This window comes from Aquarana catesbeiana, linkage group LG13, assembly GCF_042186555.1.
Source record: "Aquarana catesbeiana isolate 2022-GZ linkage group LG13, ASM4218655v1, whole genome shotgun sequence".
NCBI lineage: Eukaryota > Metazoa > Chordata > Amphibia > Anura > Ranidae > Aquarana > Aquarana catesbeiana.
Genome location: NC_133336.1, coordinates 166,145,293 through 166,168,626, shown reverse-complemented (window position 1 = coordinate 166,168,626; position 23,334 = coordinate 166,145,293). Strand labels below are relative to the sequence as shown.

At 41.8% G+C, this 23,334-nt stretch overlaps 1 pseudogene; it reads left to right on the top strand.

Annotated features, from left to right (window-relative positions):
* LOC141117404 (NACHT, LRR and PYD domains-containing protein 3-like) overlaps positions 1–23,334 on the top strand; it is a 220,604-nt pseudogene that overhangs the window by 162,839 nt on the left and 34,431 nt on the right.

Sequence of the window (23,334 nt, the reverse complement as noted above, 5' to 3'; positions counted from 1 at the left end):
AACTCCGTTGGATTAGTATTTTTGCTGGACAACCACTTTGACCAGCAAGACTAACAAATTTTAAATTGATTCAACTTTTTTTAACCTACTAAGGTAAACCATTACCAATGATCTATCCCTTAATTGTTGCTAGATGGTCTCCGCATTATAATTTCACAAAGGGACACCATTATATATATCCCCCTTTTCCTGCTTTTTTTCAGGAAAATTGTTAGTTCTGTGTCCTTTTGCAAACAGTGATTGGGAATTTTACCAATGGGACGTCTTCTACACACATGGAACTTGTATTTCTCTATCTGAATTTCAAGCTATATATTGACTTTGAGCAGCTCCACGTAAGGTCCATGTCTCTCCCCGAATATCTATAACATGATTAATGCTCTATAAAGACATTAAGTTTACTATTTTTCAATATCTGCATATCTAATATATGCCAATCTCTTTGATCAACATGTTTTTATATTAACAAAAATCAACATGAGTATTCATTCCAGTCTTTTTGTTGTCTATAGCATATAAAACGCCACACTGGAATCTCCTGAGGAAGCTCTGCTGAGCGAAACATATTGAGCGGTAGTGTCTGTTAATTATGCCTTTGTATAGAACAATTGATTTTTTATATGGATGAAACATTGTTCTCAAGTTTTTTATCTTTGTAATAAAATGTATTTTTTATATATTGTACAAGTGAGCTTTTTAGTCTCCTTACCCAACACCATAAAAGTCCCGAGGTTTGTTACCTCTTCTCCCCCCTTCTTTTAAATTTCTAGTACATTGGGATATGGTGTCTGTCTTTTTTTATTTTTCTGTCTTATCTTGCAAAAATCTGCATGAAACAAGTTTCAGCTGACCCCCCTTTTTTTATTGAATTATTTTTCTTCTACTTTTTCAATTAAAGAGAAGTATGGGGTTAGTTTTTTTCTGCATTATATTTACCTAGGTGGGTACAGCCTTAGTCTGACACTGCATCTGTCCCCCCCCGCCTCTAAACACTAAGAACTGAGCGATCAAACCCCACTGAATGCTCGATTCTCAGAGCTCCCTGAGCAGAGAGCTGGTGACTGTAGGTCACCAGCTCTTCCCCCCTGGAGCTCCCCCACTGAAGTGGCAGGCTATGGAGGGGGCAGGAGAAGCCGGCTCAGGATTATTAAATACTTACCTTGGAATGAAGCTCCCGCAGTGATGCCCGGTCACCGCTGAGGGGGCTGACATGTTTCTCCGGCATTTCTTCCAGGTTCGCGAGCTCCGGCGCTGTGAGTGGCCGGAGCCACAATGACATCACTCCCATGCATGGGCGCAGGAGCCCTCCTTTCCAGCAAGGAGCTCTGAAGTTCACACATGATATGGAGATATGCATTGCTGCACTCTTTAGGAGATATTCATTTTGGTGATTTTTACCTACAGGCAAGCGGGTACTTTAATACAAGTTTTTCTTTTCTGACTGAAGGGTCCAGTGTAATCAGGAATGTTTATGACATTGTAGACAGAAAAATACATTTATAAATTAAATCATATACTACCGAAAAAGTAACAATAATAAAATATATTTTCCAGAATTACTTGTCAATGGAAAAAGATCATGCTGCTTTCTCCCAACAATTGTTACAAGATATTCAGGAACAGGGAAGAGAAGCTGTAAATGGCCTCTGGGAATGTCTCTATGCACTAAAGGAAGATCACCCCCTTCCTAATTTACTGGCAGTACTCGGAGAAATCTGTCAGACAGGTAACTTGTTGCTTCCCATCAAAACTTTGATAAAGTGTAGGCTGACACCAAATATTCCAAGAGTATTTTCTTTTTTTTTCTTTTTTCTTTTTTTTCTAGAAGGCAAAACGTTTATTGATGACTTGCACGAGAGTACAGTAAACAATGCTGTATTTATTGGTGTATAACACTCACTTTTTTACCATGAAAATCAGGTGCAAATAGTGTGTGCATGTTATACGCCAATACTTCAATTTTAGCTGCCTCGGAGGGGACAAGAAGGGGGGCCGGACGAGCGCTGTCAGATTACATACAGCGAGAATCTCCTGTTTACTTGGCAGCCTCTGTAATAGGAAGCCCTGTCTCCTGGGCCACCATTGGACCACTGTTCTGTCTATCATAGGAGATTCTCTTTGTATGTAATCTGTCGGCGCTCGTCCCGCCCCCTCCCTGTCCCCTCTAGGCTGCAGGTGGACGTCAGTCAGGCTGCACTGATGGCAATGGTGAGGCTGCTGCATTGAAGGCAATCGTGAGGCTGCATTGATGTGGACTGATGAGGCTGCAGATGGGCACTGACCCTTATTTTGCTCCAAAGTTCCTTATTAAAAATTTTTGTTTTTTTCCTGAAACTTCCCTCTTAAAATGAATGTGCGTGTTATACGCCTGTGCGTGTTATACGCCTGTGCGTGTTATACGCCGATAAATACGGTATATATGAATATATACAAATATTTTCTGGCGCTAAAGAGTGTTTCATGTAAGAAAGTAGTTAAATGTTTATCAGCATCTGAATTAGGGAACAATCCCATAAGCATTATTTAGAGTCAAGGGATACAGGAGACCCTATGAGGTCCTGCAGAAACAGCATTACCTGTGCCAAAAAATTGGTGAGTCGTGGACACTGCCAGATATATATGATATTGAGGACATTGGGGGTTGTGGTCAGGTCTGAAATCTGCTAAAGGGAAGAAATGGCACCAGGATGCAGCATGGGAAGAAGGCAAGCTAGAAGAGACAGTGTGATGCTGTGGGCATTGTTCTGCTGGGAAACCTTGGGTCCTTCCATTCATGTGGACGTAAGGAGGTTTAACTGTGGCCTTGGCCAGAGAAGAATAGATGATAGATATACCCCTCCTTTGATCCTTGATGTTGGAGCATCCTGTCTCATAAGCAGTCAGTGTAGGGGGATTAGGTTTATTATGCCATATGGATTGTAGAAAGTGTGAGATTTGGGCTAGTCTATACCTCTCTGAGTTTGGCATTTCTAAATTACTGACACAGTATCCAATGGAGAGAGAGACCCCATGGAATTAAGAAAGTGTCCTATCCTATAGAAGCCCTTGACGAGCCACCATTTGAAGGCTAGGATGCTTTGGCCTGGGGGAAAATCTGGGTTGTGGAATAGGTGAGCAAGCGGTCGGTAGGTAGAGGTCAATGCAGAATACTTCTGTAGCCTATTCTAGAGTGCCAGTGGAGATATATTTTTAATGTGTAGTAGTGGTGTATGTGAAAGGTCAGTTTCAGTTGTACGCTATTCATGCCCGTTATTATATTTCTTACAATAGGTGAGCGTCTAGTAAAGCAGATTCTGCTGGATAACTTTGGACACTCCCTGAATGCAGAGCTGACAGGTAAATAAAACATGTAGGATATCTGATGGAAAATACTGGCTTAGTGGTTAGCACTCCTGCCTTACAGCACTAGGTTCCTCACTTCAAACGCCAAGCAGGGCACAAAATGTATTCTGTTTGCATCTTTTTTTATTAAGTTTAAACAATTCTATTTTCATCTTGTGCTTGTGTGATCTTTTTTCCCACTCTCCAAAGACATGCTTTGAGGCTAATTGGGTCCCATCTAAATTAGCCCTAGGGCATTATCTGTGCCAATCACTTGCTCAGAATAGTAAGCACACTGTATTGAATGAAAGTCAATCATGACAGCTAAGACTATTGCTTATAAACAGTGATCATCACTGTTAAGAATAATTAAGAAATATTAGTGTAAAAAAAAAAAAAAAACCCTGATTACCCTTCTTTAAAGTAGTACAGTGGCACTATGGTGACACTGAACTACTCCGATGACAGGTTGTGAAAAAATAAATAAATAAATGGTGTTTTTAAAAATTGAATAAAAAATTATGTATTTATTTAGTTATTAACTTACATACTGTCACCAGTCAGTATCTGTGATCACGCACTGGTGACAGTGTGTAACCATTTTCTTAATTTCCCAAAAAGGTATGACAAAAAAAATTACAACTTCAAAAAACCCACCATGCCCCTTACTAAATACCTTGGACTACTTTCCAAAAATGGGTAATATGGGGAGGGGTGTATTTGTACTGTCCTGACATTTTAAGACCTCAAGAAATTATATGGCTGTCAGTACATTTTTTCATTTAATTTCCAAATACGTATAAATACCATAGATTGCAGACTCTATAACTTTCACACAGACTAAGTAATATACACTGATTTGTTTTTTGTTTTTTTACCAAAGAAATGTAGCCAACTACATTTTGGCCAAAATTTATGAAGAAAGATTATTTGTGTGCAAAGTTTTATGACAGAAACAAAGAAAAACATGATTTTTTTTCAAAAAAACCCAGTGGTGATTAAATATCCCCAAATGAAAAATACTATATATATATATATATATATATATATATATATATATATATATATATATATATATATATATATATATATATATAATGTGAAAAATACTATATAATATACAGTACATTTGCATACAGTGTTGAATGCCTGAGTAATTGCCAGTGAAAGTAGCGCAGCGCTGAATATTAGAAAATGCCCGGGTCATGAAGGGGAGGGGTTAAAAACCTCCGGTGGTCCAGTGGTTATATTTTGGATCCCAGATCCAAAATATATATTGTTGAGACCAAAGTGAAGTTACCACCTTCACTGCCTGTGCAACAAGATGGAAGACTCAGGCAGGTAAAAAGGTAGAAACCAAGGGACCTGTCATGGCCCATGCTATCACAAAGGATGTTGTTCACCCCTTGTTATGGCAATAAAGTTAATCCAAAAAAAAAAAAAAAATGTAAAACTTTTTTTTGTATAAAATAAATAACATCAATAAAAATAAAAAAAAATGAAGGCATCCCCACTACCCCGTATACGAACACATACATTACTTCTACATGCAGTGGCGGCTGGTGTTTTTTTTTTTTTTTTTTTGGGGGGGGGCAAACAATCCACCCACCCCCCAGTCACGGACAGCGGCCCCCAATCCCCCCATGGTCAGTCAGCCAGCTAGCCTGGTCAAGGGGGTCATGGGCGACAACCCCCTCCCCTGGTTGGTGAGTCAGTCGGGGCTCCGCACTTACCCCATCTTGCAGGCAGCGTGGCGGGTGGCTTCTCTCCGGGCTGCGTGCTGCTTGTTTGCTGCTCAGTTTCCCTGCGTACGTCTTCTTCCCTCTCCTCTGTGCGCTGTGCATCTCCTGCCAGCCAATCCGATCGAATCTCCTTTAGGCCAATTGGGTGATGGGTCTCATGACCCGCTTCTTAAATGGCCGGTAGGAGATTCAGTGTTACAGTAGCGAATATTCATTCGCTATCGTCACACAACTGGGTGGGCTCAGAGCGTAGTGCTCTGTGCCTCAAGACCCCCTTTTTTGAAGCCTATTAGAGTCTCTGACTTTAATCACGTGCTTCAAACCCCCCCATTGTAATCCTTGCATCCGGCGCCCCTGCATGTAGATCAGGGGCCGGATGCATGGATAGGAGGGGCGGCGCCTATGCGCCCCTAGTGGATGGGCCGTCACAGTCCACATGCATATGTAAATTGTGATCACACGACACATGTGAAGTATTGTCGTGAATGTCAGAGTGAGAGCAATAATTCTAGCACCAGACCTCCTCTGTAACCCTAAACTGGTAAACTGTAAAGGTGTTTAAAGCGTCGCCTTTGGAAAATCTTAAGCACCGTAGTTTGCCGCAATTCCACCGGCAGACACAATTTTAAAGCATGACATGTTAGGTATCTATATTTACTCAGCCTAACATCATCTTTCACATTATACAAAAACATTGGGCTAAAAATTGTGTTTTGTTTTTCTTAACTCATTAAAGTGTATTTTTTCCTTAAAAAATTGCATTTGAAGAACTGCTACGCAAATACCACGTGGCATAAAAATTGCAACACCCATCATTTTATTTTATAGGGCCTCTGCTAATATAAAAAGTAGATTTTTACAGGTAGGAGCAAAATGTCAGAATTGGCCTGGATACGCATCGGCTAATGAGACTAAAAACAAAGTATCAAACCAAGGCGCACTGCACAGACCGGACTTGTGGTACACAGAAACGTGTTGCCAGTCACTCTTCCCAATGTTTCATTGTCAGTCCTGTTTGCTAGGAGCTCCTGCGTCCAGCCTGTGTGCTGTGCAGCTCTCCCTGTAAATTCAGAGCGTAGTTAGGCTGTGTACTAGGAGTCTGGTCTTTGCAGTGCACCTTGGTTTGCGACAAGATGTTCCTGACATCCACATTGATTTATGAGTTTTTACTTTGTTTTTAGTCTTATTAAAGTATGCTTATACTGATGCTTCTTTGTGCCATGTTTTCTTCCTTTTTTGCCTGACTGAGTCTGCCTGGATCTTCCACACCCAGATAGTAAGCAATTGAGCTGCGCGATTGAAAATGACTTGCAAAGCTATTGCTAGACTTGCCAGGCTTCACAAGTTTATTGCACAATTGCAGCAAGTCCACATTGCATGACTCCAGATCAACTTTCTTTGCAAACATTCTACAAGTTTGCTGCAAGTTCTGGTTCAGTTATGTCGTGCAATAGTTATCCCACCACAGGGGTCTCTGTGACTTGCAGAGCTCTTGCTGTAGACTCGCCAAAGCAACTTTGCTCTTGCTAGAGACTTGCCATGCAAATTTGCTACAAATTGGGAAAAGTGTCAATTAGAACTTGTGCTTCAAGTGCTCTGCAAGTATACAACTTACCAATGAAAATGAGCAGCAAGTTAACAAGACAACAAATTTGTGGAAAGTTATACTTGCTATCTGGGACAGTTGCAAGAAGCTGCAAGAAACATTAGCCCCTAGAGCCCAAGACACCTTGAATTTGATTATACACATTTGTCTCAGAAACCAAGATAAGGTCTTACAATTTTGCAGATGCAGATCCTGGGTCTGTTATCTTGTTTGAATCAAACTCTTATGCCGCGTACACACGGCCGGTTTTCCCATTGGACTAAACTCTGACGGTCTATCCGACAGAGTTCCGATGGAATTCCGCTGAAACAGTCTTGCATGCACACGATCACTCCAAAGTCCGACCGTCCAGAACGAGGTGAGGTACAGCAGGTATGACGGGACTAGAAAAAGGAAGTTCAATAGCCAGTAGCCAATAGCTTCCCTCTCTTACTTGCTTCAGAGCATGCGTCGTTTTAGGTCCGTCGGAACAGCATACAGACGAGTGGTTTTTCCGATATTTCTATTTCTAGGTCCATCAGAATTTTTGAAAAAAAAGGTCCGATGAGGCATACAGACGAGCGCAATATACGATGAAACGACTCCGTCTGACTTTTTTTGTCGGAAATTCCGCTCGTGTGTACGCGGCATCAGAAACGTAGAAAAATGACGGCAGAAAAAGACCAGAGTCCATCGAGTCTTCCCTTTTTTAAATTTTTTTCCCAAGCATGTTTGAAGCCATTTACTGTTTACTGCCTCGCTACCTCTGCTGGAACTTTATTCCAAGCATCTACTACCTTTTCAGTAAAGTAGTGCTTTCTAAAATTAGTTTTGAACTTTCTTCCAGTTAGTTTGAGGTCATGTTCCCATGTTCTTGTTCTTCTTTAGTTTCATATTGAAAAAACTGCCCTTCTGAACCTTATTCATCCCCTTGATGTATTTAAAGGTTTCAGCCATGTCTCCCCTTCTTTCCTCCAGACTGTACATATTAAGTTCCTGAACTCACTCATGATATGTTTTATCCCCCAAACCTTTCACCATTTTTTTTCACCTCTTCCCCCTGATGTGCATGGGATCTAGTGTTGTATGATCCAGCATGGGTTCACACTGCTGGAGTGTGAGAAACTGCATGTAATTCACACAGGAATCGCAGAATATTCCTGTGCAAAATACATACAGTGTCTCTGGGGTGTGAATTGAGCCATGGATCTGTATTGCTGAAATCGCGTTGCATTGGCACCAAGCTGATGCAGGACCCTTTTTTGTCTGCACCAGAATCAGATCACATGGGTGTTTACACCCATGCGATCCGATTATGCAAATCGCACTGCGTTTTGCAAACCGATTGCGGGGTGTCGCATGGATGGGATGCGATTTAGATGTGGTGCCAAATCTGCAGCAAATTTACTGTGAATTTGCAACGTATCTAGTGTGAACCCAGGCTTAAAGTGGCTCAATAGGCTCAAGGTTTTTTACCTTCTATGCATGAAGGAAAAAAAAACCTGTGTGCAAAAGCCCCCTCAGCCCCCTAATACTTACCTGAGCCCCCTCTCCATTGGCTCCTGCTGCTGTCAATTACAGCCACTGAGCCAATCAGTGACACCAATACAGTGATCAGTGCTAAAAAAATATGCACTGTCACTGTACTAATGACACTGGCAGGGAAGGGGTTAACACCTGGGATGATCAAAGAGGTAAATGTGTTCCTAGGGACTGGGAGTGCTTTCTAACTGTGGGACGGGGGTGCTTTAACTGTTGGAAGACAGAGATCCATGCTCATGCTTAGCAGAAACACAGGATCTCTGTCTTCCCTACTAACAGAACGGCAATCTGCCTTGTTTACATAAGTAGATCACCGTTCTGTCTCTGTCAGGAATGATCGGCAAGTCCCAGTGGACATTGTGTCTGCCAGACTCGCTGATTGGCTCCCGCTGTGTCCAACCTGTACGTGATTCTGTGCAGAGGAGCTGCCGTCCCGCAGTAAATGTACGTGGCATGGTTGGCAAGAGGTTAATGCCAAAAATCACATTATGCTTTTGTTTTAACTTGCCTCATAAACCTATTTCCATTATGTTTACAGATATTCAAAAAAATCACAAACAACATCTGATGGAGAGGACTGAGATTCTTGTGGAGCATAGACCCCCAGGAACTACCTTGGAGCCACAAAGATTCCTCATCAATGAGCGTTATGTGAACCTGAATGTAGTCTTCACTGATCAATTCAAGCAGTGTCCCCAGAATGAGCTAATACAGGCTGGGGTAAAACATGAGGAATGCTCAGAAGAAACATAAACTAGACTGGAACACATATTCCTCAACAGGCTGTTCCGATGGAACCACCAGTCACAATGTGTACCACATGCAATAATGGTGATCGGAGTGCCAGGAATAGGGAAGACCACACTGATGCAGAAGTTTGTCTATGACTGGGTGACTGGAAAACACTACCAGAGATTTGCTTTTGTCTTCTTCTTCAGATTCAGGGACCTTAATAGACTGGGAGAGGTCAGCTTGGAAGAGATGATTCTTCAACAATATCCGCATCTAGAGAGTCAGATTGGAAATATTTTACAAGATCCAGAGATACTTTTGTTTATATTTGATGGCTTAGATGAAAGTATTCACCTAATGGATTTCAGATCAAGTAAACTGTCCAATCCAAAACAGAGAACACATTTTGGTGAGATTGTAGTCAGTTTGGTGAGGCAACGTCTACTTAAGGGTTGTTCTCTACTTATAACCAGCCGTCCAACCAGACTGGCATCAGTTGATACCAGTGTTTTCCAAAGAATAGCTGAGGTCATGGGACTTCTTCATGGAGACAGACTGATCTACTTTAAACATTTCTTTGGAAATGAGGAATTGGCAGAAAAGGCTTTTCATTATGTGCAGGAGAATGACACACTGTACACTTTCTGTTATATCCCATCATACTGCTGGATCATCTGTACAGTGTTATCAATGTGCTTCAGAGCCCAACCAACAATTACTGATCAGCTGATGACATCATTACCCAAAACAGTGACACAACTCTTTGTGACTTTTGTCTCCAATATTCTAGCCAATCACAACCAAAATAAAAATGATAGTGATGCTGCTCGGAAACTGTTGACATCTATTGGATGGATGGCAGAACATGGAGTCATGAATCACGTGATTGTGTTTGATGAACGTCATCTGGAGTCATTCAATGTGAGGAATGATAAACATCTATTCTCGTGTGTAATTATGGAATCTGGTCAGCCACCAGATGTGGATTATACCTTCTTACATCTCAATCTTCAGGAGTTTTTTGCTGCTTTAGTCCATTTTATTAACTATAATCCTGACAGATTACAGGAAACACTTGATAAGGCTGAATCTTACAATGATGGTCGTGCTGAAATATTTCTCCGTTTTCTATGTGGTCTCTCAGACTCTTCTACCAGATCCCTGTTAAAGTCTCATATGGGAGAATTGTCCACTCAGTCTGCCAAACATGTCATCACCTGGATTCAGAAGAAAATGAAAAAAACAAGATATGACAAGCTAAAAAGCAACAGAAAATGTCTTAACGTGTTCTATTATCTCAATGAGAGCAGGAATAAGGCTCTGGTGTCACAATATATTGGATCAAACATATTTGACTTTTCTGTTGTCCACCTCAGCCCCCTGGACTGCTCTGTGCTGACTTTTATCCTACAGTCCTGCAAAGAGACAGAAGAAGTAAATCTAAGTTCATGTAATATTCAGAGTGAAGGACTGAGGAAATTTATGCCAGCACTACACAGCATCAAGAGTTTGAGGTACATAATAAATATGGTTATTCAAATTGCTGTTTCATATGCTGATCTTGTCAGTAACACACTTTTTGTCCCAGGGTGGCCATGCTTACCCCTTTATTTTATCTTTGGAGGAATCCATGATGCCACCCAGACTGGACTTCAAACATACATACATCAGTCTTTCCCAAACTGTCATGCACAACCAGAATGGAAGTTTTTTGCCAACAGTGGCAGTGTGCAAATCCAAAGTCAGAGTAATAACAATTTTCGTTTTTCAGACCTCAAACTAGTCTGCCTTTGTTCATCTCTATTACACGGGGGTTACAGAATTAGCATAAAAATGAAATAGTAGTGGAGACACTATACCTTTTTTTATTATTATTATTGTAATTATTTTTTTAATAAGGAGAAGAGAAGAAAAATATATTTACATTATAGTAAAAAAAACCTTTCAGAAATTGGTCCCCCCACTCTCTCGTTTCTCACAGGAGATTTGGCATGAGTGTGTGTTTTTGGCCCCTGCTGCTGTCAATCAGTTCAGATCTTCAGATCAGATCAGTGAGGAGGGAGTGGGGAGGGGCAGGACCAAGTTGCACTGTATCTGTTTATAGACGCACACAGCCTAGCTCAAGATCAAGTTCGCATGAATGCCCCCATAGCAAGTGGTTTCCTAGAGGCACTGGCTGAAGAGGAGAAGCCTGGAGCAACAGCTGTTCATGAGGGGGTGAGTGGTGGAACAGGTGATCGTGAGGGGGTGCAGTGGTTGAATAGGTGTACAGGAGGGGGTGCAGAGGTGGAAAAGGAGGGGGTGCAGTGGTGGAACAGGAGGAGTGCAGTGGTGGAAAAGACGTGGGAGCAGTGATGGAACAACTTTTCAGGAAGGGGTGCAGTGGTGGAACAAGAGAAGTACAGAGCTGGAACAGGTGCTCATGAAGGGGTTGCAGCAGTTCAGCAGGCGTTCAGGAGGGGTGCAGTGGTGAAACAGGAGGGGGGTGCAGAAATGGAAAAGGAGGGGGTGCAGTAGTGGAAAAGGAGGGGGTGCAGTGGTGAAGCGGGTGCAGTGGTGGAACAAGAAAAGTACAGAGCTGGAACAGGTGCTCATGAAGGGGTGCAGTGGTTGAGCAGGTGTTCAGGAGGGGTGCAGTGGTAAAACATTAGGGGGTGCAGAAGTAGAAAGGAGGGGGTGCAGTGGTGAAATAGATGTGTGGTGGGGGTACAGCAATAAAACAGGTGTGTGATAGGAGTTCAGTGGTGGAACAGGTGTGCAGGGGATGGAACAGTGAAACAAAAGTGCATTGGGAGTACAGTGGTGGAAAAGGTGTGATGGGGTACAGTGGTGGAACGGGTGTGCGGTGGGAGTACAATGGTGGAAAAGTTGTGATGGGGGTACAGTGGTGGAACAGGTGTGCTGGAACTATGAAGGTGGAACAGGTGTGTGATGGGGGTACAGTGGTGGAAAAGATGTGTGACAGGGGTACAGTAAGGGAGCAGGTGTGCAGGGGGGTACAGTGGTGGAACAGGTGTGCGATGGGGGTACAGTAGTGGAACAGATGTATGATGGGGATACAGTGGTGGAACAAATGTGTGGTGGGAGTACTGTGGTGGAATGCAAATGTATGGGGGCTACAGTGGTGGCAGAGTTGTGCTGGGGTGCAGTGCTGGAAGGGAAGTTTTGGAGTTGGAGTGGTAGAATAGGGGGTTCGGGAAGTGCAGAGGTGAGCAGTGGTAGAAGAGGAGTGCAGATATGAGCCAAGGTCAGAGGGTGCAAAGGTGACACTCATCCAGCTTGGCAATTCTGAAGTATAATTTTGAAACATGGTTGCTGTGAGTAGAATCCTTACTTTTATCCTAGGCATTTTTCAATTGTCCACCTCCTTTTTGGAAAGTTACATTGAATATTCCCTGGATATATTTATACATGAATTGTGTTTTGTTCTCTTGTGAGTTTCTAGGAAAAAGTGAACAAATATTTTAAACTTGCAAAAATCTCAGAATGGGATTGTAGTGCACTTCAGTCCTCCTGCACAGTAAAATTAGTAATTTGGACATGTACTTCCTGTAGCAGCAAAGTCTATTACCACACCCATTGTAAATGAATGCCCCATATCGAATTAAAATACATTCTCAACCTACAGTGGCTTGGTAAATGCATGGCAAAAAAAATGGTGTTTCTGGAAAATTTTTTGAACCGTTCGCAACTATGCATTAGCATGGCTCCCAACTGTCCCTGATTTGGAGGGACTGTCCCTGATTTGGAGCAATGTCCTTCTCTCCCCCTTTCCACCTGATTTGTCCCTCATTTTGGTCTGATCTATATAGTTCTATATAAAATGCACTTTTTATCTTTCAAAAAGTGTTTCCCGGTGCTAAACCTTTCATCCAATTTCTGAATTGCTGCATTTGTACATTTTAAATGACAATATAAAGGAATAGTAGTGGTAAAAAAAAAAGTCCTTGTGGATTTAATTAACCCTTTTTTGGTTAATTCTCCTTTAAGGGGGTGTGGAAGGGGGCGTGTCCTATGCCTACATACATTTGTTAGTAGGTGTCCCTCATTCCCATCTCAAAATGTTGGGAGGCATGCATTAGGTTTTACATTGTCTCCCTGGGGAAAAGTGCTAGGTCTACCAGTCAATCACACTACCTATACTGACACCAGATGCATTGCATTCTAAAAACATGACAAGCAGCTAGCTACTGCTGATTTACATACAATGTATAAACCTCATCTGATTCTGTGTAAACAGTGGACACTGATGAAGCACAGATAAGGTAGCTGCTGTCTCCTGAGCAGTCACTGGCCCCTAGTTTCTCTGTAAACCAGACATGGCCATCAATCTCCTGTCAGGAGCACACATCACATAGCCTAGACAGGTAAATCTTCTTCATCTCTGGACTGCAGGTAACAGGTTAACCACTTGACCTTCAGAAGACTTACCCCCCCCTTCGTGACCAGGCCATTTTTGCATGGTCTTGCGACACTGTACCCAAATAAAATGTATGCCCTTCTTTCCCACAAATGGAGCTTTCTTTTGGTGGCATTTGATCACCTCGGCAGTTTTTATTTTTTGCGCAACAAACAAAAATAATATTCTTTACTTTCTGCTATAAAACATATCCGATAAAAAAAAATTAAAAAATCTAATTTGTTTATACATTTAGGCCAATATGTACTCTGCTACATATTTTTGGTAAAAAAATCCCAGTAAGCCTATATTGTTTGGTTTTCACAAAACTTATAGCATCTACAAACTATGGGATATTTTTATTTATTTATTTTTTATTTGATTTTTTTTTTTACTAGTAATTGCGGCGATCAGTGACTTATAGCAGCACTGCGATATTGTGGTTGACAAATCGGACACTAACTGGCACTTTTGACACTATTTGGGGACCAGTGACACTAGTACAGTGATCAGTGTTAAAAATATACACTGTCACTGTACTAATGACACTGGCAGGGAGGGGTTAAAATCCGGGGCGATCAAAGGGTTAACTGTGTGCCTAGACTGTGCTTTTTCATTGTGTGGGAGGTGCTTTGACTACGGGAAGACATTGATCCATGTTCCTGTTTTGCAGGAACAAAGCATCAATACCTTCCCTACTGACAGAATGGCAAACTGCCTTTTTTACATAGGCAGATTACCATTCTGCCTGTGTACCTTATAATCATCAGGTGCTGGTGGACATGTGATCACACGCATGCCCCAGACCCAGAAGTGTCAGATCATGTACGTGTTCTGACACAGAGTGGTGTACGGTGGGCAGTCCGCAAGTAGTTAACTTTTCAAGTCACTGCAGCAAAGAGCTGCATATAAGCCCACCCACATGGGACAGCCAATCTGAAGAGATCCACAGGCCTTTAAAGCCTCTGCAAATCAGAGGTGAGCAGTAATGTGGCAGGCTATGCTTTCCCTGTAGAGGGCGGGCTTGAGTCATGATGTCAGACTAGGAAGTTTTCAGTTCATGTGGAGGGGCCCGGGCTGTCATCTTCAAGTGAAGGACACTTCAACATGGGGACAAGGTGCTTTGGGGTGGGGGGGCGGAGGGCATGGCCGCTCGTCCCCCCCTCCTAACTTGCCAGGCTGCATGCTCAATAAGGGTCTGGTATGGATTTTATTTTAATTTTGGCGTGGGGTGCCTTGAGGGGATGGCACCCCACGTTGTTTTTTGTTTCATAATTTTTAATTGCCGGCATGTTGATTGCTGATGAGTCATCCGTTGTTAAGGACGTGGTGGCTGGCTTCCCTGCCCTCTCCTTAGCAACCAGCTATTGGGGGGGGAGACTGTTTCTGACAAATACCATGTGATACCGCCAGCAAAACCCTGGTGATATACTGGATATCACATATTTTTTACTCTCTGTTCTGATTGTGAATTGGAATTAAAGGTTACCACATTTTTTTGATGATATGCAGTAAACGTCAGTGAATTGACCCCAATACCTCCACCATAGCAAGTACTATGAAACTTACCTCTGTATAGTTTATCAGTATATTATTATAGGTTATTAGCCCAAGGTATATTCTTCACTAGACTGTTTCTAGTTAGTTATGACCAGACATTTACTACATGCATCCATTAGCAGTGTTTATGACAGTTCTGCTTTGTTTCTAGCTTGAGGCTATTTTCTGTCAATGGTGCCTTAATCTGGCCCGTGGCTTAATAAAGTTGTCACCTTCATTGTCAATGTGTCTAAAGTTCAGCTATGGGGGACATAAGATTTTTAAGCTAACAATTTTGTCACTGACTGCCTTGTGTCCCACACAATGTCCTCACTTTCTGAGCACAGTCCAGGGTTGTCAGACCTCATTATCATCACAGTAATAAAAACAGATCCCTTTTAACTAGGCAATCCCAGACAGTGGTCTAATAATTTGATCTAATAACACTCAGCCATTAAATAGTTGTTTCCCTGTTGTCTGGAAACTAGTAATAAAAAGAGATTATAAGAGGTCATACCCAGTGGAATCTCATTTTACTTCAATGAGCAGTCAGAGGCTTATATGCGTTTCCTGTCCCACCTGACATGACCATGAGATGTCAGGAGATCTCCCCATTAACTCACATTCACTAATCAGCATTACTTACTCTATTGCTGCACATCTTCTGTTTAGTGTCAAGAGATCTTCCCATTACTGCACATCCCCTATTCAATGTCAGTGGAATCTCAATACTACTGCACACCTGCCATTTGGCCATCTTCTATTAAGTGTTGTGGGAGCTCCCCATTATTACACATCTTCTATTCAGTGGTGGGGGATCTTCCTACTACTGCACACCTGCCATTCGGTGTTGGGGAAAGTCTCCACATTACTTCCTTTTGAGGACAGAGCTTTAATCAAGAGAGGTAAATAGCATACCAGACCAAATCATCCTGTACAAACACTAGCAAATGATTCTTACTTCACCTTGTCTACTCTTAGTAATAAAAAACAAATATAAGGAGATGATAGCACAATATAAACAATATCAGTGATATTCTGAGGTAATCATGTGGCGATATCTCCATCTCTACACATGTATGAATATTGGTGTGTCTACTGCATCATAGTTTTTTCTAGACATGTCCGGTTTGATTTGTTTCAAATTGAAATTTGGATGAAATTTTCGTTATTTGGAGATTTAGATGTATGCGAATTTCCGAATACCAATAGTAAACAAATCTGAAATGACAAAACAAAATTTTGTCCAAAATTCTAATCGAATTTGAATCAAATTAAAAAATGTATCTGAATTCAGATACAAATTTTAAATATAAACATATTGCTGACTATTGCTGATTTCCTTCAAATTTAAATTTTGAAAAGAATAAAACAGACTAGAATAGAAAATAATAGAATAGAATAGAAAATAAAAGAATAGAATAGATTTGAATAGAATAGAACAAATATAGCCATCCTCCAAAATTTGAATTTTGAAAAGAATAGACTAGAATAAAACAGAATAGAAAAGAATAGAGTAAAACAGAATGAAATAGAATAGAAAAGAATACATTAAAATAGAATAGAACATAAAATAATATAACAGAATAAAATAGAAAGACCACAACCGCCTTTTAATATTTGAATTTTGAATAAAATAGAACTAGCTATTCTTTACAATGAATTTGGATTGATTTAATATGTTCAAATTGAATACTTCAAATCCATTGTAATATTTTGAATCTAGTCAAAAACAAATAAACAAAACTAAACTAATTTTGTTACGAATGCAACAAAAGAAATTAGTAACTTAACAAATCGATCTGAAACAAAACAAATGTTTTTATTCTGCACGTCTAGTTTTTTCCTATAAAATTCTATTTACTGCAGTTTTACTGAGAAGCATGCTTCTTATATTTGTGGTCATTGGTTAAAAAGATAATTGGTGTTGATGGTTACTCAACTGAGAAGCAGAAATCACTGAATGTTCAAGGAACTCCTAGCAACCTCTGGAGCAAACTCTGCATTCCACGGTACTCTGGCTGAGAAACCCTGATGTGGAGAATAGTTTAATTCATTTCTGGGGGACAAATTAATTTTCTTTTGGTAACATTCTTCTCATTCTACAGTTTGTATAATAATCGCCTGACAGACAGTTCCTCCCCCCACCTGGCATCTGGAATAAGAAATAACCAGACACTGAGGAAACTAAACCTGTCTGATAACAATCTGGAGGGTCCTCATTTCTGTGATCTGATGGCAGCTCTGACAACAAGCCGGATAGAGGAATTACGGTGAGTATAACAGGACTGGCTGAGGCAAAAATATTCTGGGACAGTTTTACATCTAAACCACACCAATAATACATGTGTTAATGTAATCAAAATGCATAGTTAGACTCTATAAATAGTCAATCACTGACAGCTGTCAAATTATTGGATCTTATCACATTCTGTTATTAGCCCCCATCCGGGAGCGATACCATCACATTCCTCCAGCTCTGTGCCAGGAAGCCAAAGACTTGCTCCACAACATGGTGCAAAGAAGGGTGATTAGGGAGATAAAAATAAAATTAGGAGGAAGGCAGTGCTTCCCCTAGGAAAATGGGATTTTTTTATTAGAGACATCAGTATCTGTTGCCAAGGTAAACACGCAATCAATGAGATTTGTTTAAGAAAGTATTAAATTTATTATCACTTAATAGTATAAAAAAATTGCATAATCAACATTATACATAAACCATGGATGATACTGGATACAGGAAATAACAAGATGCTTGGATATGCAGAAGGGACGACATGTTTTGCAGTTTCCTGCTTCTTCAAAGGCACCGCATGCATCTAGAATTTCATCTGGATTACATAAAATACATCATTAGTAACTTCATTTAAGAGTCATAAATAATGATCATTTGGTTGCTTAAATGTGCGTGCTTACCCAATTTAAGACTGCAGATGCTTACAATCTTCTTGTTTATTTGTATTCACTACCAGAGATTTGGAGACCTCTATCTGTTTCTGGAACTAGTCCAATAATACTTTCTCTCATGGGTGATTAGGGAGAGTCATAGCCCTTGGGCTGCTCCCAAGTCCTGGTGCGAAAGAAGGATGGAAGTCTGCGATTCTGTGTGGATTACTACAATCTAAATGCAGACACTAATCCCTCTCCAGCAGGACTTCCATTCTCTGCTTGTACCATCTTGGATGCTATACCCTCCTCGATTAGGCAGAGAAGCTTGAGGACTCTAAATTAGGCCTCAACCATACTCTGGCCTACTCAGCACAAACCATTGCACACACTATCCTCAGGCAGAAGCGAGCTTTTCAAGCCACTCCCAAAGCATTTATAGCCACCACTAGCATGTACCGCTGGCCATGAACCTCCTATTGGTAGCCAGAAAGAACTTAAACTATTGCCCTGAATGCCAGTGACACCCAGTGGCCACAACAGGGAACTGCAGCAACCCTCAACCTAGGTGAGAAAACAAGTGATAAAACTACATATTGGCCTGAGCCGATTACTAGCCAGGAAAGCTAAATTTACGAAACGCCTCTGATGATAGTGTTGCTACAAACAAAAATGATTCTAATAAAGATAAAATAGTTCTATTGTATGAAGAGAATATTGACATTGATTTTTGGTGATAAAACTCCTTTTCTTCTAGTAACATTCTTCTCCTCTTCAACAGTTTGTATAATAATCACCTGACAGAGAGATCCTGTCCCCACCTGGCATCTGGAATAAGAAATAACCAGACACTGAGGATACTGGACCTGACTGATAACTATCTGGAGGGTCCTCATTTCTGTGATCTGATGACAGCACTGATAACAAGCCGGATAGAGGAATTACAGTAAGTATAACAGGACTGATTGAGACATTAAAATTCAGAGTCTATTTTACATCTAACAACAAGTAATATATAAATATGATAATGTAATCAAAATATATCTTTAGATGTAAATAGCCTATTCTGGACTGTTTACTAATTCTTGGATCTTATCACACATTGTTATTGGCCATGAAATAATCTGTATATAAATGTCCTCCTAGGTAGTGGCCAGTACTGGGTGAACATTTAAAACATTTAAACTTTGCAGTTGCAACACCTTGATCTACATGGGGGAGCCACAGACTGCTTTGGGCTAGAAGATTTTATCAGTATCCACTCTGATTGGACTTGGTTAACCCATTCACTTCCCCCCCGCCAGCACTATGGTGCAACAGTAAAAGGATGAAAATAAACCTGTGGCTGCTAAAGCTGCCATAAGTTTGCCTTCTTTTGAGCCTCAGCCATGTTTAGATACTGTATAAGTAAAATTAATATATATATACAACCTTGCCCCTTTTACATTTTGTGCAGGCGAGTAATTGATGGTTCCCAACCTCTGTGCTGCAACTTTGAAATCCCTCTCTTTTGACTCACATTGCTCACCTTCTACAGTAGCTCAGGACCACTAGGGACATTCAGAATGGAGAGCCAGTTGGGGGAGTTATTTTAGTTTAACTCTGGATTGATGGCCTGTAGCTGCCATCAATATTTGCATACAAATATTTGCATCTATTAACCTGGTTCAGACTCATCTTTTTTCATCTAACCTATTCGCAATGGCCTGTATGTTATCCTTGTCCCAGGCCAATCTCTGGATTACAGTCGTTGTACTGGAAATGCTTAAAATATCTAGAAATCTGAAATATACATACTTTTATATTTGCCATACAGAACTGACATTAAACCGTATATGGGGTGTCTCTATTCAGGATAAATTGTAGAAAATAACTTTGTGACAATTGTAGTAATATACTTTTATACAAAATGTTATACATAAAAAAAAATTAAATTTTCTTTTCCATTTCTTTGTTTATTAAAAATATATTCAGGACATTTTTAAAACCAAACTAAATAATGAACGTGGCCTGGTCACTAAAGTTTTGATTACCTCTAAGCATGACAGGATTAAAATTCAATAATTATTTTTTCTAGTACCGTTAAAACAGATTATGTGGTAACACATGAGAGGAATCTTGTCTTACAGTAATGTGACATCAGAGCCCCATTAGCACTTCATGTCACTTGAGATTATGCGCTTCCTTAATGCGGAGCAATGAGTAATAGGGCATGCTGAAGTTACGGTGGGGCTCGTGATTCCCAGGGGTTGGAGATTTAGGAGGAAGGCTTCAGTTTTGGGGTAAGTGGGAACATGCGTGAGATGATGCCCCAGTTATGCAGCTGCTTGATTCCATCTTTATGGGTCAAGATGGGGACCTGTTGGCTTTGGTATGTCACCAGCAGCTTAGTGGGGTATACCCATGTGTAGGTAATTTTATGCTCATTCAGCAGTGTGGTGTCTGGTGCAAAGGCCTTACGTGCCTGTGAGGTGGCTGCCGATATGTCATTGTACAACGATATCTTGGCGAAGGGCTCCGGGAGGGAGTGTTGGGACCTCGCTACTCTCATGATATTTTCTTTTCTCATGATGTGCAAAAAATGGACATGTGCTAGGTTATCTCTAGGGAGAGAGGCTGGCAGGTGCTATATGGCTTGTGGATTCTATGTGCAAGGTCAATGAGCATATCATTTGTTGTTAGAGATGGGTTCAGTTTGCGGAATAGCTGGTGTAAGTAAGATACAATTTCAGAGGAGGGGAGAGATTCAGGAACCCCCTGACTTTAATGTTATTCCTCCTTAGGCGGTTCTCCAAATCTGCAACTTTTAGGTGGAGCATATGTATGAATGCTGCTTGGTCGTCCTGTATGTCTACCATGGCGTTCTGGGCTTTAGTAGCATTACTGAGATGTTGTTCAATATGGTCAGTGTGCTCTTCCAAGCATGTAATTTTGTCATGTAAACGGTTAAGCATTAAGATCCCGCTGGAGATCAGCCTGAAGAGAAAACAACATGGCTTTGAGAGAGTGTTCTGAGGCCGGGTTATGAGTGGTAGGATATGCAACCAGGGTCTGTGTGGATGAAGAGCCTGTTGTGGGACTACAGGTCCCAGCTCCAGAGTGTCTTTTTACAGGTGGCTGTTTAGTAGGATATAGGTTTGGGGAGTCAGCGGTCTGCTTACCTCTCTTCTGGGGAAGAGGCCAACTCATTCAGAAGGTCTGCTGGCTCCTCCATATTGATGGAAGAGGCTTCAGCTAAGGCAGGCTGATCAGGCGGCTGTTCTGGGTCTCCTCGCTCCCGGTCGGAGTCATCTGGATGTACTTGCTGAGGGGGCCACATGTAGAAATCGAGTAGCCAGTGTGATCCCTTAGCCTGGGATCTCTTGCGGGACATAGTCCAGTGGGTGCCCTGGGTGTATCCCTCCATTCTGGAGGGCAATTGGTACTGCTGGAAGGGCTGGAGAAGCTGGACTGTAGTGTGGAGGAGCAGAGTTCATGATTCAAGTGGGCATCTTCTCCTGCGGCCAGGCCAAGCCCCCCAGCAAGTGTTTATGTGTACTGTATGTTGTGCTTTTACTAGGGAAATAAACGATTTTATTCCCTGCATTGGAGAGAAAGAAAATCTGTTACTTCCCTGCTGACAGGACAGGGCTGTGCCTTGTTTACATAGGCAGAGCCTGTCCTGTGTGTGTTCCAGATGATAAGTGGGTACTGGTGGTAATCTATTGGCTGGCACCCGCTGATCGACATTTGCTGTGTAAACATTCAAAAAAGACCCTGCATCTAGGTATGAAGCCTAGCTGGCAAGTAAGAGGCTGTCAAAGTCTGTTGGAGCAGAATATTTAAAATAAAATTCCGGCCTTTTCCAAGGCCAATTTGCAAGCTTTTGGAAAAAAGGGACATAGATAGTTGGGCACTGCCACAGGGAAATCTACCAATGCAAAAAAATTTTTAAAAATTCCATGAGGAACAGGTCTTAAAAAATCGAATCCCTTTTATTGCCACTGATGTAAAAACTACTTTGGAGTAGGGATGAGCCGAACACCCCCCTGTTCGGTTTGCACCAGAACATGCGAACAGGAAAAAAGTTTGTTCGAACACGTGAACACCGTTAAAGTCTATGGGACACGAACATGAATAATCAAAAGTGCTAATTTTAAAGGCTTATAGGCAAGTTATTGTCATAAAAAGTGTTTGGGGACCCGGGTCCTGCCCCAGGGGACATGGATCAATGCAAAAAAAAAAGTTTTAAAAACGGCCGTTTTTTCAGGAGCAGTGATTTTAATAATGCTTAAAGTCAAACAATAAAAGTGTAATATCCCTTTAAATTTCGTAGCTGGGGGGTGTCTATAGTATGCCTGTAAAGGGGTGCATGTTTCCCGTGTTTAGAACAGTCTGACAGCAAAATGACATTTCAAAGGAAAAAACCCATTTAAAACTTCTTGCGGCTATTGCATTGCCGACAATACACATAGAAGTTCATTGATAAAAACGGCGTGGGAATTCCCCACAGGGGAACCCCGAACCAAAATTTAAAAAAATGACGTGGGAGTCCCCCTAAATTCCATACTAGGCCCTTCAGGTCTGGTATGGATATTAAGGGGAACCCGGGCCAAAATTTTTAAAAAAATAGCGTGGGGTCCCCCCAAAAATCCATACCAGACCCTTATCTGAGCACGCAACCTGGCAGGCCGCAGGAAAAGAGGGGGGGACAAGAGTGAGGCCCCCCTCCTGAACCGTACCAGGCCACATGCCCTCAACATTGGGAGGGTGCTTTGGGGTAGCCCCCCAAAACACCTTGTCCCCATGTTGATGAGGACAAGGGCCTCATCCCCACAACCCTGGCTGGTGGTTGTGGGGGTCTGCGGGCGGGGGGCTTATCGGAATATGGAAGCCCCCTTTAACAAGGGGACCCCCAGATTAACGCCCCCCCATGTGAAATGGTAAGGGGGTACTTACCCCTACCATTTCACTAAAAAACTGTCAAAAATGTTAAAAATGACAAGAGACAGATTTTGACAATTCCTTTACTTAAATGCATCTTCTTTCTTCTATCTTCCTTCATCTTCTTCTTCTGGTTCTTCTGGCTCTTCTGGTTCTTCCTCGTCCAGCATCTCCTCCGCGGCGTCTTCTATCTTCTTCTCCTCAGGCCGCTCCGCACCCATGGCATGGGGGGAGGCTCCCACTCTTCTCTTCTTCTTTTCTTCTCTTCTTCTCTTCTTCATTTTCTTCTCCGGGCCGCTCCGCACCCATGCTGGCATGGAGGGAGGCTCCTGCTGTGTGACGGTGTCTCCTCGTCTGATGGTTCTTAAATAATGGGGGACAGGGCCACCCGGTGACCCCGCCCCCCTCTGACGCATGGTGACTTGACAGGACTTCCCTGTGACGTCACGGGGAATGCCACAGGGAAGTCCCGTCATGTCCTGTGCGTCAGAGGGGGGCGGGGTTACCGGGTGGCCCCGCCCCCCGTTATTTAAGAACCGTCAGACGAGGAGACGTCGTCACATAGCGGGAGCCTCCCTCCATGCCAGCATGGATGCGGAGCGGCCCGGAGAAGAAAATGAAGAAGAGAAGAAGAGAAGAAGGAAGAAGAGAAGAAGATAAAGAAG